The sequence below is a fragment of the Rutidosis leptorrhynchoides genome, chromosome 11 (genome assembly GCF_046630445.1).
Source record: "Rutidosis leptorrhynchoides isolate AG116_Rl617_1_P2 chromosome 11, CSIRO_AGI_Rlap_v1, whole genome shotgun sequence".
Classification (NCBI taxonomy): domain Eukaryota; kingdom Viridiplantae; phylum Streptophyta; class Magnoliopsida; order Asterales; family Asteraceae; genus Rutidosis; species Rutidosis leptorrhynchoides.
Genome location: NC_092343.1, coordinates 211165029 through 211179826, shown reverse-complemented (window position 1 = coordinate 211179826; position 14798 = coordinate 211165029).

The following is a 14798-nucleotide window of genomic DNA, read 5'->3' as shown; positions in this document are numbered from 1 at the left end:
GTGGTAGTCGGAACGTTTACCTTCGTCAAACTTCCGGGACGAAGCCATGCTTCCGATTGGATGTGAATTTAATGTTTGTCAGCGTGAAAAGACAGTTTCTGCAAATACGCCTCCTTTTTATGTTTTTTCTGTTTTCCAACTTTTTGGAGCGGCGTTCGAGAGATTTCTTTTTGCGATTTTAATCATAGCTTTTATTGATCCACCTTATGATCTGAGCCGTTGGATCAATCTTATTTAAAACCTATAAATAGCTTCCATTTTCCAATATTTCTACTTTTTACAGCTTTCGTGCCCTAATCATGTAAAGACCCGTCCTAATCCATAAGAACGAATACAATAACATATGATTACATCGCGAGGTATTTGACCTCTATATGATACATTTTACAAACATTGTATTCATTTTAAAAGACAAACTTTCATTACATCGAAAGTTGACAGGCATGCATACCATTTCATAATATATATCTATAAATGATCTAATATGTCATTTACTTAATCATAATCTTTACTGAACTCAACGACTTGAATGCAACGTCTTTTGAAATATGCCATGAATGATTCCAAGTAATATCTTTAAAATGAGCTAATGCACAGCGGAAGATTTATTTAATACCTGAGAATAAACATGCTTTAAAGTGTCAACCAAAATGTTGGTGAGTTCATTAGTTTATCATAATCATTCATTTTCATCATTTTAATAGACCACAAGAATTTCATTTCCAGTTCTCATAAATATATGTCCCATGCATAGAGACAAAAATATCATTCATATGGATTGAACACCTGGTAACCGACATTAACAAGATGCATATAAGAATATCCCCTATCATTTCGGGAAATCCATCGAACATGATAAAAAAACAACATCGAAGTACTAAAGCATCCGCTCCAACGGATGGGGTTCGTTAGGCCCAATAGATCTATCTTTAGTATTCACGTCAATTAGTAGACTGGTTTACTAATTCTTAGGTTAACAAGTAAAAGGGGCATATTCGGCTTCGATCATTCAACCATATAATGTAGTTTCGATTACTTGTGTCTATTTCGTAAAACATTTATAAAAGCAGCGCATGTATTCTCAGTCCCAAAAATATATATTGCAAAAGCATTTAAAAAGGAAGTAATGAAACTCACAATACTGTATTTTGTAATAAAAATACATATGACGGCATTGAACAATGCAGGGTTGGCCTCAGATTCACGAACCTATATCATTTATATATATATTAACACACATAATTGTAATCGAATAATTTTTATGTATTATTAATGAATTAATTGTTATTTTAATTATGTCTTTCATTAATAACCCATTTAACTACATTTAATAGTATTTATTATAAAAATATTAATATAGTTATGTTATATGTAGTAAATATGGTTTTATATAACTAATAGTTATTTTGATAAAATGAAATTGATAATAATAAATAAAAAAAATTGTTTCATCCTACAAATAATAACAATAATAGTTATAATAATAAAAATGATAATATTTATAAAATGATACTTTTATTAATAATGAATACTAATAATAATAATTATAAAAAAATGATTTTACTAATAATAATAATACCAATATTTATATCAATATCTATAATGATAATAATACTACTAATAACTATAAAAATAATAATTTTACTAATACTAATAATAATAACAATAATATAATAATAATAATAATAATAATAATAATAATAATAATAATAATAATAATAATAATAATAATAATAATAATAATAATAATAATAATAATAATAATAATAATAATAATAAAAATAATTATAGAATACTACCTTTGAAGAAAAATGCATTTAAAAAGAAACGCCACAGCCTGGACTCGAACCCACGACCTCTCGATTATCAAGCACACCCTTAAACCAACTGCTCTACTTATGATTTCTTGTTATAATACGGATTTAAACTGTTTTAACCCTTATTTCAGTTTTCTTCTTCCTAAACCCAATTAACATAATCCATTCTAATTGTGATCCATTATATCATCATCATTATCATAGAACATGTATCCGATTACCACCATAAATCTTGATCTTAACCTCATATAATCATCATTATTTAAACGTTTCTATTATCATTCATTAATCATATTCATATCATAGTCATAATCATATCATAACCATGAACATCATCTTTATCATCATCTACTTGCTAACATCATCTAATCACCTTCGTGACTTGTCATCTTATCATCGTATATTATATTGTCATCGAGCCTTACCATCATTTTGTGACTATCTTTAATTGCTTATCATTTTCACCTTCATGATACCCCGTCACCACCATCATCTCTTCACGTTTCTTGACTTCAAAGATCTCGGCCCAATTAGAATGATGATACACGACCCAAAACACAAATAAGATATGGCAGCCCACCATTTTGAATTTCCAAGCCCAACTTTATAAACCAAAAAAAAAATAACAGATAGTAGTACTAGGAATTTTGGTCAGCTTGTATCCAGCTGGTTTCCATCAATAACAGTCAACAACTTTACTCATCAACCCTTCATTATCTTGTTAGATGATTGCTACTTGTGGTGTAGTGTGTGGGTCACGAAAAAGAAAAAAATAATAATAAGTCGACTGCAGTGCTTATGATCCTTTATTTATTTAATGTATTCATACTTTTATCCTCAAGTGAATGTCTGTTATCGAAAACCTCGGCCCACAACCGAAAAGCAGCAGTAATAGTTTCCATGATGATGTTTGGTGATCAAGCAAGGTGGGGTTTCTAATTAGGATTGAGTACAGATACAAAATATAGCCGAGATAATAGTGATAGTGGTGGGTGTGCATCGGTTCATACAGAATTAAACAAAATTAAGAAAGAGATGAGGTGGTGGTCGTGTAAGGTGAAGTTCATGGTGACGGTTGTCATGAAGTAAAAAGGAATAAGAAAAGGAAAAACAAAAAAAATAGTGACTGCAGGAAAAACAAGTGGTGTTCGATGGTTTTTGTGAGGGTTAAAACAGAAAAGAACCTGCATCATTAATATGCAGTATCAGCTTGATGAAGTTGTTGTTTGATTTTGGTTGTAGGTGATTAAATGGGTGATGTTTGTGTTATACCGAATAGTAGTAGCTTGTGTTATTGTTGTGGAGCTTCGATAGTAGCACAAATCGTACACCAACAATAGCAGTTTAGTAGTGGCCTGTATATTATCTAGTGCTTAATTATGTGAAGGTTATGGTGTTCTTGATGATGGTGTGTGTGTCGACCAGAGGTTTAATAGAAACATTAATCGGGTAATGATTTATTTAGGTTGGTGATTGAACAATAACAAGGTAGTGTTGGTTTATTGGTTTCACTTACCTCATGGGTGAGGTTAAAAACAAAAGAAAGAAGTGAGTTTGTAATGTGCTCTTGGTTAAACAATCAGAGTAGGTGATGTGTGCGAGGCGTACTAGGAAATAGTTATATTTTTACTACGAAAAATTATTAAATACGATACAATTTTACACAAGTTATTTATTTATTTATAGAGTGGATATACCTAAACCTTGCTACAACACTTATAGGCAGTGTACCTAATCGTACAGTAGTGTAGTTTTTAGTAAGTCCGGTTCGTCCACGGGGAACTCTAGCCAAGTTTAACGCTATATTTTTTTTTAACTTATAATTGTAAAAATACAAAAAAATATATATAAGTAGTATTATTATTATAAAAGGGGGTTTTTACCGTTTAATGACCGGTTTGTCGATTTTAAAACTTAAGTCGCAGTTAAAACCTAATGTAAAATATTAAAAATAAATATAACTTAATTATAAGCGTAAAGTAAATAATGATAATGAAATTGCGATAAATAAAAATGCGATAAATAAAAATGACGATAATTAAAGAGTACGATAATTAAAAGTGCAATTAAATACAATGACAGTAAATAAAAGTGCGATAATTAAAAGTGCAATTAAATATGAAATAAAGAAATTATGCTTATTTAAACTTCCGTAATCATGATGTTCGGCGTGTTGTTTTTTAGTTTATTCCCATGGGTTAATTGTCCTTTTTCCTGGATTATTCGATATGTCCATACGGATTTGTCCATAATAGTCCATCAGTCATAATCATAAAGTGCGAGAGTCTTCGTCAAATTATTCTTATTCCCGAAGTCAAATATTCCAACTAATTGGGTATTCAAATTTTAACAAGGTCTTAATACTTTGTTTAATGAATACACCAGGTTATCGACTGCGTGTAGACCAAGGTTTTACTACTTTGTTAACAATTACACCAATTACCCTTGAATGTAATCCATCCTTATTTTAACTAATCCATTAGCTATTAATCCAGTCCCGTGTCCGGTAAAATGAACAATTATTGGTATTTATAGATATCCCGCCCACCGTGCCCAGTCAAGCGTATGTGGTTATATATAAATACGTCAAATTATAAGTCTATATATTAAATCAACGAGGTATCATTTAGTTAATATAAAGCCCATTAATAGCCCATATTCTAATTTCCACAAGTGTCGTTCTTTTATCCAAACTCCAATTATGGTACAAAGCCCAATTACCCAATTTAAGTATTTAGCCCAACATCACGATTACTTCAGCATTAAATAAGCATAATAATAACTTAGCTACGAGACATTAATTTAAAAAGGTTGAACATAACTTACAATGATTAAAAATAGCGTAGCGTTACACGGACAGAATTTCGACTTACACCCTTACAACATTCGCTAACATACCCTTATTATTAGAATTTAAAATTAAAATTAAAATTATAATATATATATATATATATATATATATATATATATATATATATATATATATATATATATATATATATATATTTTTTTTTACGTATGAGAGAAAGGAAAGAAAAAGATGGTGTAATGTTGCTCAAAACTGCGAAATTTATAGGCATGTGGCCTGGTACCTACTGCCATGCGATCGCATGGATTTCTCTCATCCAGGCCATGCGATCGCATGGCCTGCTTTTCCAGGTCACATGTCTTTGTTTGCATTCTGCCGACGGTTTATAAATATATATATAATATATAAATAATTTTAAGAATTATTTAAATATTATATTATATTTATGTGCATAGTTGACTTGTAATTTTTAGTCCGTTGCGTCGAGCGTTGAGAGTTGACTCTGGTCCCGGTTCCGGATTTTCGAACGTCCTTGCGTACAATTTAATATCTTGTATTTTGCGTTTCGCGTCTTGTACTCTTGTAATTTTTAGACGTTTCCCATCAATAATTTGAACCAATTTGATTGTACTTTGTACTTTTGAGCTTTTTGGTCGTTTGCGTCTTCAATACGTCGAATCTGTCTTTTGTCTTCACCTTTTATTATTTAAACGAATATCACTTGTAAATAGAACAATTGCAACTAAAAGCTTGTCTTTCTTGAGGGATAATGCTATGAAATATATGTTCGTTTTTAGCATTATCAAATATTCTCACACTTAAGCGTTGCTTGTCCTCAAGCAATATAGTCTTGAAATAAAAATACTAGAATCACTTCTTTATTCTTCACACTTTGTACATCAGTGATTTCTATACAGTGGTATGAACAATGGTAGTAACGATATGGTTTACAGTCCCACATGACTATTAAAATTTAGATCCTTAAGGAAATTGGATCTTTATGAAAACATTTGATCTATTGAAAATTAAATCTAGTTTTTACCCTAGATAAGTTTTCCGAAATAACCCTTCACCGGTGTTTGTAAATTGTTGTTGTGGGTTTTGTGGATTTCAGATTTAAAAATTTTAGCTCAAAACTTGCGGTTTTGTGTCACCCACTTTCTAACCTTGTATTGGGAAAGCAACACGTCCAGTATACTTGCTCCGTATATTACCTTTCGGTAAACTACCGTCCGGTTGTAAAGGAAAGCGTTGAACAAGCAACTGTTAAGGCAATGTCCCCTGACATGCTTTTAATTATGGTCTATAACGTGTCGGATGCAATTACTATCTTTGGTAGGAGCAATAGTAAAGCTCACCCTATAGTTTTTCGGTCTGGCACAAAGTCCTGTCTTTGACCATGCTATGCAACCACCGTTCTTACGGTTGATACCCGATTTGGTTCAGGTGACCTAATGAATTACAGGTGAATTCCTAGGATTTTACGTTCAATGGTAATGAACGCATTAAAAATGGGTTTTTAGAAAACAAATCGGTTTGTAATTTTGATCAAAATATTTTCTCGTTCAAGCTCGAGTTTAGATATCATCGAATTCCATGAGTTTGTAATTCTCAATCTTTAAAAGTCAATCTCAAGGATTGAGTAATATCAGTCTTAAAAGCTGATTTTTGATCTTTTAAGGGGATTATCCTTTCTGGGGATCTGATTCATTAGTCTTATCAAGCTAATTTGCACGGTGCCCTCCCCATTTTACGAGACAGATCCTCTCATGGTTAGGATAAGTCTGACCACTTGGCGACCCTGTTTGATGCTGAGGTCCGTGGATTTCCAGTTGATTCTCGAGAAAACTTTTCAAGGTTTTTCGTAGACTCTACAACTGGTCTGGACGACAACTTCATGACCTAAATCAAGAAGCGTGCTTCTTTTTCGAAAGACTTTACTTCCTTTTAATGATGGAATTGATTCATCGTGTAGATCCATCTTTCTTTCAAATATATTATAATAAATCAGGTAAAACTGTTTAGTTTAGTTCAAAGCAAAAGTATCTTCAATTATTTGTACAAAAATATGTGATATATGTTCAAAATAACTTGGTAAATTTTTCCCACACTTGGCTTTTATTTTCTTTTCTTTGCCTTTTTAATGTCCTCTATTCCATTTTAAATGAATTCTAACATTTTGGGTTGTTTCTCAATTTATGTCCTTTCCGAGGTAACAATAATTTCGGTGTTTAACACCTAGTTTTATCTCTCATAAATATGTATAAACATGATTTTGAGTTCATTCAATTGAAAATTTTGAAAAATTTTACTAGAATTGGGTAGTCAGTATATAAGACTAGGGCTGTTCTTTATTATCAGAGAGCACTAGATTCTAATACAACTACTGCATTAGTAGTATTTTTAATGGTAACCAAGTGTATAAGTTAAAAATTTTAAAAATCTGAAAGAATTTAACCCCTTCCCACACTTAAGATCTTGCAATGCCCTCATTTGCAAGAAATAAGTAACAATTTAAATTATTGAGGGTGATTAGCGTAGAAAAATGATTAAATTTTATCAAAGTTTCCAATCATATTGGCGTTTTTTTGTTGAATGATAAACGGTGCACATCATTTGTTCATTCCGTCTTGTTGTTACATCACATTTGTTTTTCGTTTTGTCGTCAAAATCAGTAGCTTTTGCTGAACTTAATGCCAGTCTTTGGAAATGCGCTGTTTTACCCTGTTGTGTACATGAAATAAAATACATACAATACAAATATAAACATGCATGGTAATTTGAAATGGGACTTAAAATCCCACTTTCAAATCAAATATGAAATATTAGTGCAAAATAATTAAAATATTAAACAATACATAAAAGTATCAAAATATAATGTGTTTAAACATAAATAAACAGAAATAATAAAAAGATAAAAATCATAAAAATCACCAATAGGAACTATATCAATCTGGATAGGGGTTCCAGTTCATGTCGTCGTCCGGGTTTCATGGTTGGTGATAGGTGTACTGGTATGCCTGGTTAGGGTTTAGAGAGTAAATGGTGGTCTCATCTCGGGCTGGTGTGGAGGATAGTAAGCGGGTCGGGTTGGGATGTAGTGATCCTGAGGTGACAGCCGGCTCATAATCTGACGCTGATGATAGTCCCATCTATCATGCTGTCGTTGCTTGGAATGATCGTAATCATTCCGGGCTTGCCACTGCTCCATCCGACTAAATCTCTCCCCGTTTGTCATATCTACCTCATCTACACGCTGGTAGACGTCAGTCATAGCCTCCCTAATGACATCCCTAATGTCATCCGCTTCCTCCATTTCCTCATCTGATCCTCTCTCTACCTGTGGATGACGACCTTCATAGGGTACTGCCTGGTTGCGTCGGCTCTTTAATACCTTAGCACCCTGATCGACCTTCAATCCTAAAGGCTCAACCTGTTCCCTACATTCCAAAAGTGGACCCCCTTGGTCCCTATCTACACCCAAATACTCTCCAATGAGAGTAACAAAAATACCTCCTCCTATTATTCCCCCTTCCTGTATTCCTTCCACCATCTTAGACAAATAAAAACCAACACAGTAAGGGATATTAACAAAGCCTCTTGGGTCTCGAATACACTTTAGGTAAAATAAATCATATAAGGTCATTTTCTCCTTATTGTGACCTCTCTGTATAATCGAGTTATCTAAAAATCTATGAATTATACGAAGCTCAGCTTTGTTAATATGTAAGTAGGAGTGTTTTCCTCCCAACGTGAAAACATTATAATCTGACATACGCCTCCAAACGGCGTTCGCGTCAAAATTCCTATCTACCCTTTTACCACGATAAATCAAATTCATACAATCGGGTAGTAGTAATTCACTAGGAGTATATATCTGCAAAGCCCTGGCCATGTCCAGCATGGACATCCTATACATCCTACGGCCAAGTATAAATCTAAGAAAACTTCTATCATATAATCTATCTACATCTGCATTTAACGCAATAGTACTCATAAGCTCAATACACCATTCCTTATATACAGGTCTACGAATGGTGAATAAACGTTCCCAATCGTGAAAAGAAGAACTGCCATACCTTTGAATCAGATGCTCCCTAACTGAGTTAACTAGTTGGACCCTTTCTAAAGGCTCCCAATCGATTACCCTCGGCACTTCTACATTTTTCGGTATCAGTTTGAATTTGTTACTTTGATATGTTGGGTAATCTCTCCAGCTTCTATCGAATCTCAGATTAGGATGCAACGTGTGTTCAGGAATCGTTGGGTATTCTACTGGCAGATGCATCGGAAATACTATGAAGGCATCAACAAATTGTAGCGAATCATAATATGGAACGTGTTCATCAGGTTGTTGTTGTGGTTCCTATTGTTGCTCCGGTTCAGGTTCATATTACATTTCTGGTTCAGGTTCTGGAGCAGGTTGCCTGGATGATGATGTTGCACCATCAGTATCTGTAAATCTCTGCAAAACACATTAAACAAAAAATTTGTGCATCCAAATATGCATTAGTGTTAGCAAAATAACAAATTAAAACAATTACAATAACATGTTAAATCAAAATTAAACTTATACACATTTTCACAATTTTTTACAATTCTACACTTTTTCAAATAAGCATATATGAAAATGTTTACAAAGTTCATAAGCATTTAACTCAAATAACATGTTAAAACAACCATTACTAGTAATTAAATAAGTTTCAAATGGCATTTACATCAATTTAATCAAGTTCATGAATTTTATACCTAAAAAGTCCACTTTAATTCTCAAAAATCATGTTTAGGATCAAAGTTTGGATCATTTAGCTACCTAAACATGTTACACACTTAATTTAGCAATAATTCATGACAAAAATTGTGAGGACCTCGACCTTATCCTCCCGGACGAAGTCTTCAACATTTGGTTCCATTGCGATGATCGACTCCAAGTAATATCCTTAACAGGAGCAAATGCACAGCGGAAGACTTAATTCGTACCTGAGAATAACATGCTTTAAAATGTCAACATAAAGTTGGTGAGATATATAGGTTTGTTGCTAGCAGCGTTATAACTATGGACCACAAGATTTCATGTTTATAAAGAATACACTCCTCGTGTATGAAAAGTCGTTGAGCACTTGGTAACCATACTTAACATATATATATCATCGCAGCATATTCTTAAATAAACCCTACACCGTACCAAGTGTAGTAACGAAACGAAGTACTGTGCAACCGTTTAAAACTGGTCGTCCAGCCCGGTTGGGGTTGTCAGGCCCGATAGATCTACCAACAGGATTCGCATTTACGCTCCTCACGTAAATATTAGCTACCAAGTATAAAGAAATATGCCATGGTACAACTCAACGTATAACTTATTTTTGATCACTTGTGTCCATAACGTAAATCATTTATAAAAACAGCCCATGTATTCTTAGCCCAAAAATATTTAGAGTTTAAAAGGGAACTATATACTCACCTAATGTATTTTGTAGTAAAAATACATATAACACCATTGATAAATTATAAGGTTGGCCTCGGATTCACGAACCTATATCATGTATATATATTAACACCAAATAGTAATCGAACAAATTATATAATATATATATATATATATATATATATATATATATATATATATATATATATATATATATATATATATATATATATATATATATATATATATATATATATATATATATATATATATATATATATATATATATATATATTATTTGAATTGTTCATATTTTTATATAATTATCTGAATAAAATATATATATATTTTTTTATATTAATAATAATAATAATACTAATGCTAATATTAATACTAATACTAATTTGATATGAAAACTACCTCAAAAAAAAAAGACTGCCACGAACAAGACTCGAACCCATGACCTCTCACTCATTCACAAACACTTAACACCACTTGACCGATTCAGTTTTTCTGATTAATCTCGGCCCTGTATTAACTTAACCCGTCGTCATGATTCCCATTGATCTGGCCTAATCGACCCAACAGTAGAAGCTCACGGCCCACCCCATTAAATGTTCCATTAATCGATTTAGGAAGTCCAATAGCATTAATTAAATTCACGGCCCAAAGTTTATATTTAAAACACAATACAAACGATAGTTATATGATTTGTATTGATGCTTTGATTTAATTATTAATAAATACAATCCCAGGCAAGTTGAGAAGATAGTTGCACCAGTCGCTGTCCACCTTCATTTTTATTATTATCCTCTTCGTTACTTATCAACAAAAAAAATAAATAAATATATATATATATATATATATATATATATATATATATATATATATATATATATATATATATATATATATATATATATATAATACATCGCTTGATGGTTGTTACGATCATGGTGATGATAGTTTTATGATGTTAATGGTGGTTGTTTTTGGGTTTCAATAATGGTAAAGGAGGTGGAAGTGAAGGTGGTCGATGATCTTGGTGATCGGTGGTGGTTACATGATGATGAGGTGGTTGTGTGTTTCGAAAATATATATATAGAAATATAGGTTGCAATTCGATAGTGGTTGTGAATATGATTTGAAGTGGGTTCGATTTGATGGAGATGCAGCGGTTCTTAAGGTGATTTCAACAAGAGGGAGAGAGAGAGAGGAAAGTGATAACCGTGGTGGTAGATAAGATAATGATCTAGGTGGGTTCTGACGAAGGAGTAGGGTGACGGTTGCTAAGAGTGACGGAATCACAAGGTGGCAGTTTCCTTGGTGAACCCACAGAAGTTAAGTAAAACGTTTTCCTTGATTGACAATTTCATAAATGGGTTGATGTAATCGCGAACAATCGAATAGGTATGAATATAGTTTGAAAGTGGAAGTGGTGGTGGCTCGATGGTAATGAGGGTGGTGATGCGTTAATAAAATTAGAAGTAGGATGTAAGTGGTGATTTAAATAGAGATAGAAGACGGTTGGGGTTTGTTATGTTGATTAAAGATGGTAATGATGTCCGAGTTAAATCAAAGTAGTGAGTAACAAGAAAAATGGTGATCTTAAACTAAAACAAGATATAAACCTTAAACCATTTAAAGTCCTGGGTTTGTGAGTTTTAATGCACATGCCATGTATATGTGATATATGATATATCAACTTGTGAGGTAAAACAAAATAACCACAGTACACAATCACTATCTATATTCAATTCAAATCGTGACTATTTGTCAATTACATGAGAACAGAAATTATATTAATAATATAACAATAATAAACGTGTTTTAAAACATTTAGCAGCCTCAACTTTAGATTTTTATGCCGACAGTTTATATTATATATTTTAATATATTTAATTTATATAATTAATTAAATATTATATTATATTTACGTTAATGGTAAAAATATAATTTTTACAAAAATTACTTTTACGTTGACACTTGACTAAAGTCCCGGTTCCAGTTTATCAAATAAAGTTTCATACACGAAGAAAACTAGCCCTTTAAGTTTAGTGACTCGTACCTTTGTCAAAATATTAGTTTTTAAATTATAAAAACAATCCCACTAAAAATGTAACTTTAACTTTTGAGCATTGTGGTCATTTACTTGTGTAAATCAAAGACTAGTTATTTTCCAAAGTATATTTCTAAATCAAAAACGTTTTGTATTATATTTAGTCGTTTTGTAAAACACATAAATATATATTTAATTAGTACGTTTTATTTAAATATTTATTTTTAGTAAAATCACGGACCGTTATCATTTGAAATTTGTCAAAAGGTTTCTAGAAGAATTCTGACTTTTAAGAAAACGTTAAAACCTTTATTTTATTAAAATGACTCGTTAGTAGTTTGACAAAAACAGTTTCCAATATTTATAAAATCCTAATATCTTTTACTCTCGCCGTTAATCTTATATCGAAACCTAATATTGTATATCTAATACTTCGTTAACGTTATCAAATAAGTATATATCGTAAATACATATAATATGTTCGTGAATCGTCAGGCTTGGTCAAGAGGGTAACTAATTATCCAAATATAGATTTCAGACTTTCTAGACTCAACATTAGGGTTTTTGCTTATCGTGTCGGAAACGTATAAAGATTAGAGTTTAAATTTGGTCGGAAATTTCCGGGTCGTTACAGTACCCACCCGTTAAAGAAATTTCGTCCCCGAAATTTGGTAGAGGTTGTCATAAATAACAATAGGAATGTTTTCATGACGAATATGAGGTAATAATAGAGTTTTATCATTATTGGAAGATATGGATAAAACGATTCGATCATGTGAAGCGCACGAGTGAAGCTATCACAAAAGAATGAAATGAGTAATATGGAATCGTTTTGACCAATGTCATAGTCATGATTGATTTCCGGATTTTAAGGGAGTTATGGAAAATCTTACGTAGTAAGATTTGATTCTTCGGCGATCTTTGATTTAATGCGGCAAATCTGTTTTGATTTCTTTGTCGGATCTTTCACTATAAAACTACGTTCTTCGTTTCCTTATTCCCATATTCCACATCTTCTACTCTCTCCTTATTCCTACCTTAAGACATTCGTCAAAATGCTTCATCCCATTCTAATTCTTGATATACTCTTAATTTTCACATCCGTTATTCTTCTATTTCATCTACCACCGGAGGATTTTATTTACTTCTACTATTATTTTGGGGTTATAATGTTTTTAATATTCTCGTGCCTTTACGTGGCAATATGTATTGATATGCACGGTTTGTAGTTTCAGGGTTGTTGTTAGGTTTTATATCTTCTCTTATATTTCGATGTTCCTACTCTTGTCTTCTGTAATCATTGTCATCCACAGTTAATGCTCTCTCTTATTTGCTGTGGTTTATGCTCCTATTCTATTTTGGAGCTCCATTCTTTCATTTCCTCTTCCCGTCCTCGAGTAACGCGAATAATGATCCGGAATTTGTAAGCATGAAATTTGGAATGAACATAGCTAATGCTTTTAGAAAGAAATGGTAATAGCACGAGTTCGATTTGTCAAATTACCAGAATATCCTGGAAAAGATAGAACTATCAGGATGATATGTTCCTAATATGTTTGGGGATTAGCTAGAATGTAAGAGCCGTGTAACATGGCACATGGTGACGGTACTGTGAATCATCACATTCCATTAGAAACTTAACATGACTTACTGTAATATAATGAAGTTGATCAAGTTTCATTATATTATACTAATTCATGCATCAGTTCCCAACACTGCTTCAGAACATTCCTATTTTAAATTCGGATGTTTCAGAATTTAGAAACTAACACAGTTTCATTTATGTTGTAACGCAGATGTTACGGAGTGATAAATGATTTCAGATAAGGATAGTTGTGAAAAGTTTTCCATAAATATGGAAGATATGAAGATATCTTATAATATCTAAGATAAGATGATGATGAAAAATATCATCTCGAAAGGTTTAGAATAAGGAGTCGGGCTCTTACTAATGGTTTCAGCAGGTACTGAATCATTTGGATTCTTTGAAGGCAGGTTCAGTCCTTGTGATTTATCCACAGTCTCTTTCATACTTTGCTCAAATCTTCTCTTTTTATGAGTTTTACCAACACACTGTACTTTATCATCAAACTTTTGACTGTTATAGTCGTTTAAAGTTTTTGCTGCTTCATTAGCATTTCAAGAACTAGTTCGCAGTTCGGGGTGTTTTTCAGAAACTTCACGCTCGGAGTATGAAGTTCTTGGGGATAGACGTTATAGGTATAACTGGAGAGGTTTTGTGAGATTTTCAAATTACTAATCGCGAGTTCTGCCAAGGAGACGACGAGCTGCTGGTACATCTGCGGATGATGTCGTGGAATGTAAAAGGTTCTCCGGTAACGATGGCGAAAGAACAACGTATATATATCGAGGTTATACTAAGAGTAATCTTACTGAGAAGTCGAAGTGGAGCTGTGACAAAATTGACTACTTTGGAGAGGAACTGCAAAATTATTTTTGATAATAACAGCGCCAAAGGAGCTAACACGGATATGGGTTAAACGTTTTCTCAGTTTTCGAAAGTTTTCAGGTGCATAAATTTTATGCAACGATCTTTTCTTCCAGTAATGAGGTGCGGTTGGTTTAACTTCTCGATCGAGATGTTTTCAAAAAATCACGAAAGATTTGAATGCGAATTGTAATTGTCAAGATACGAATGAGGTTTAGGATGAAATCAAGTGGCAAACT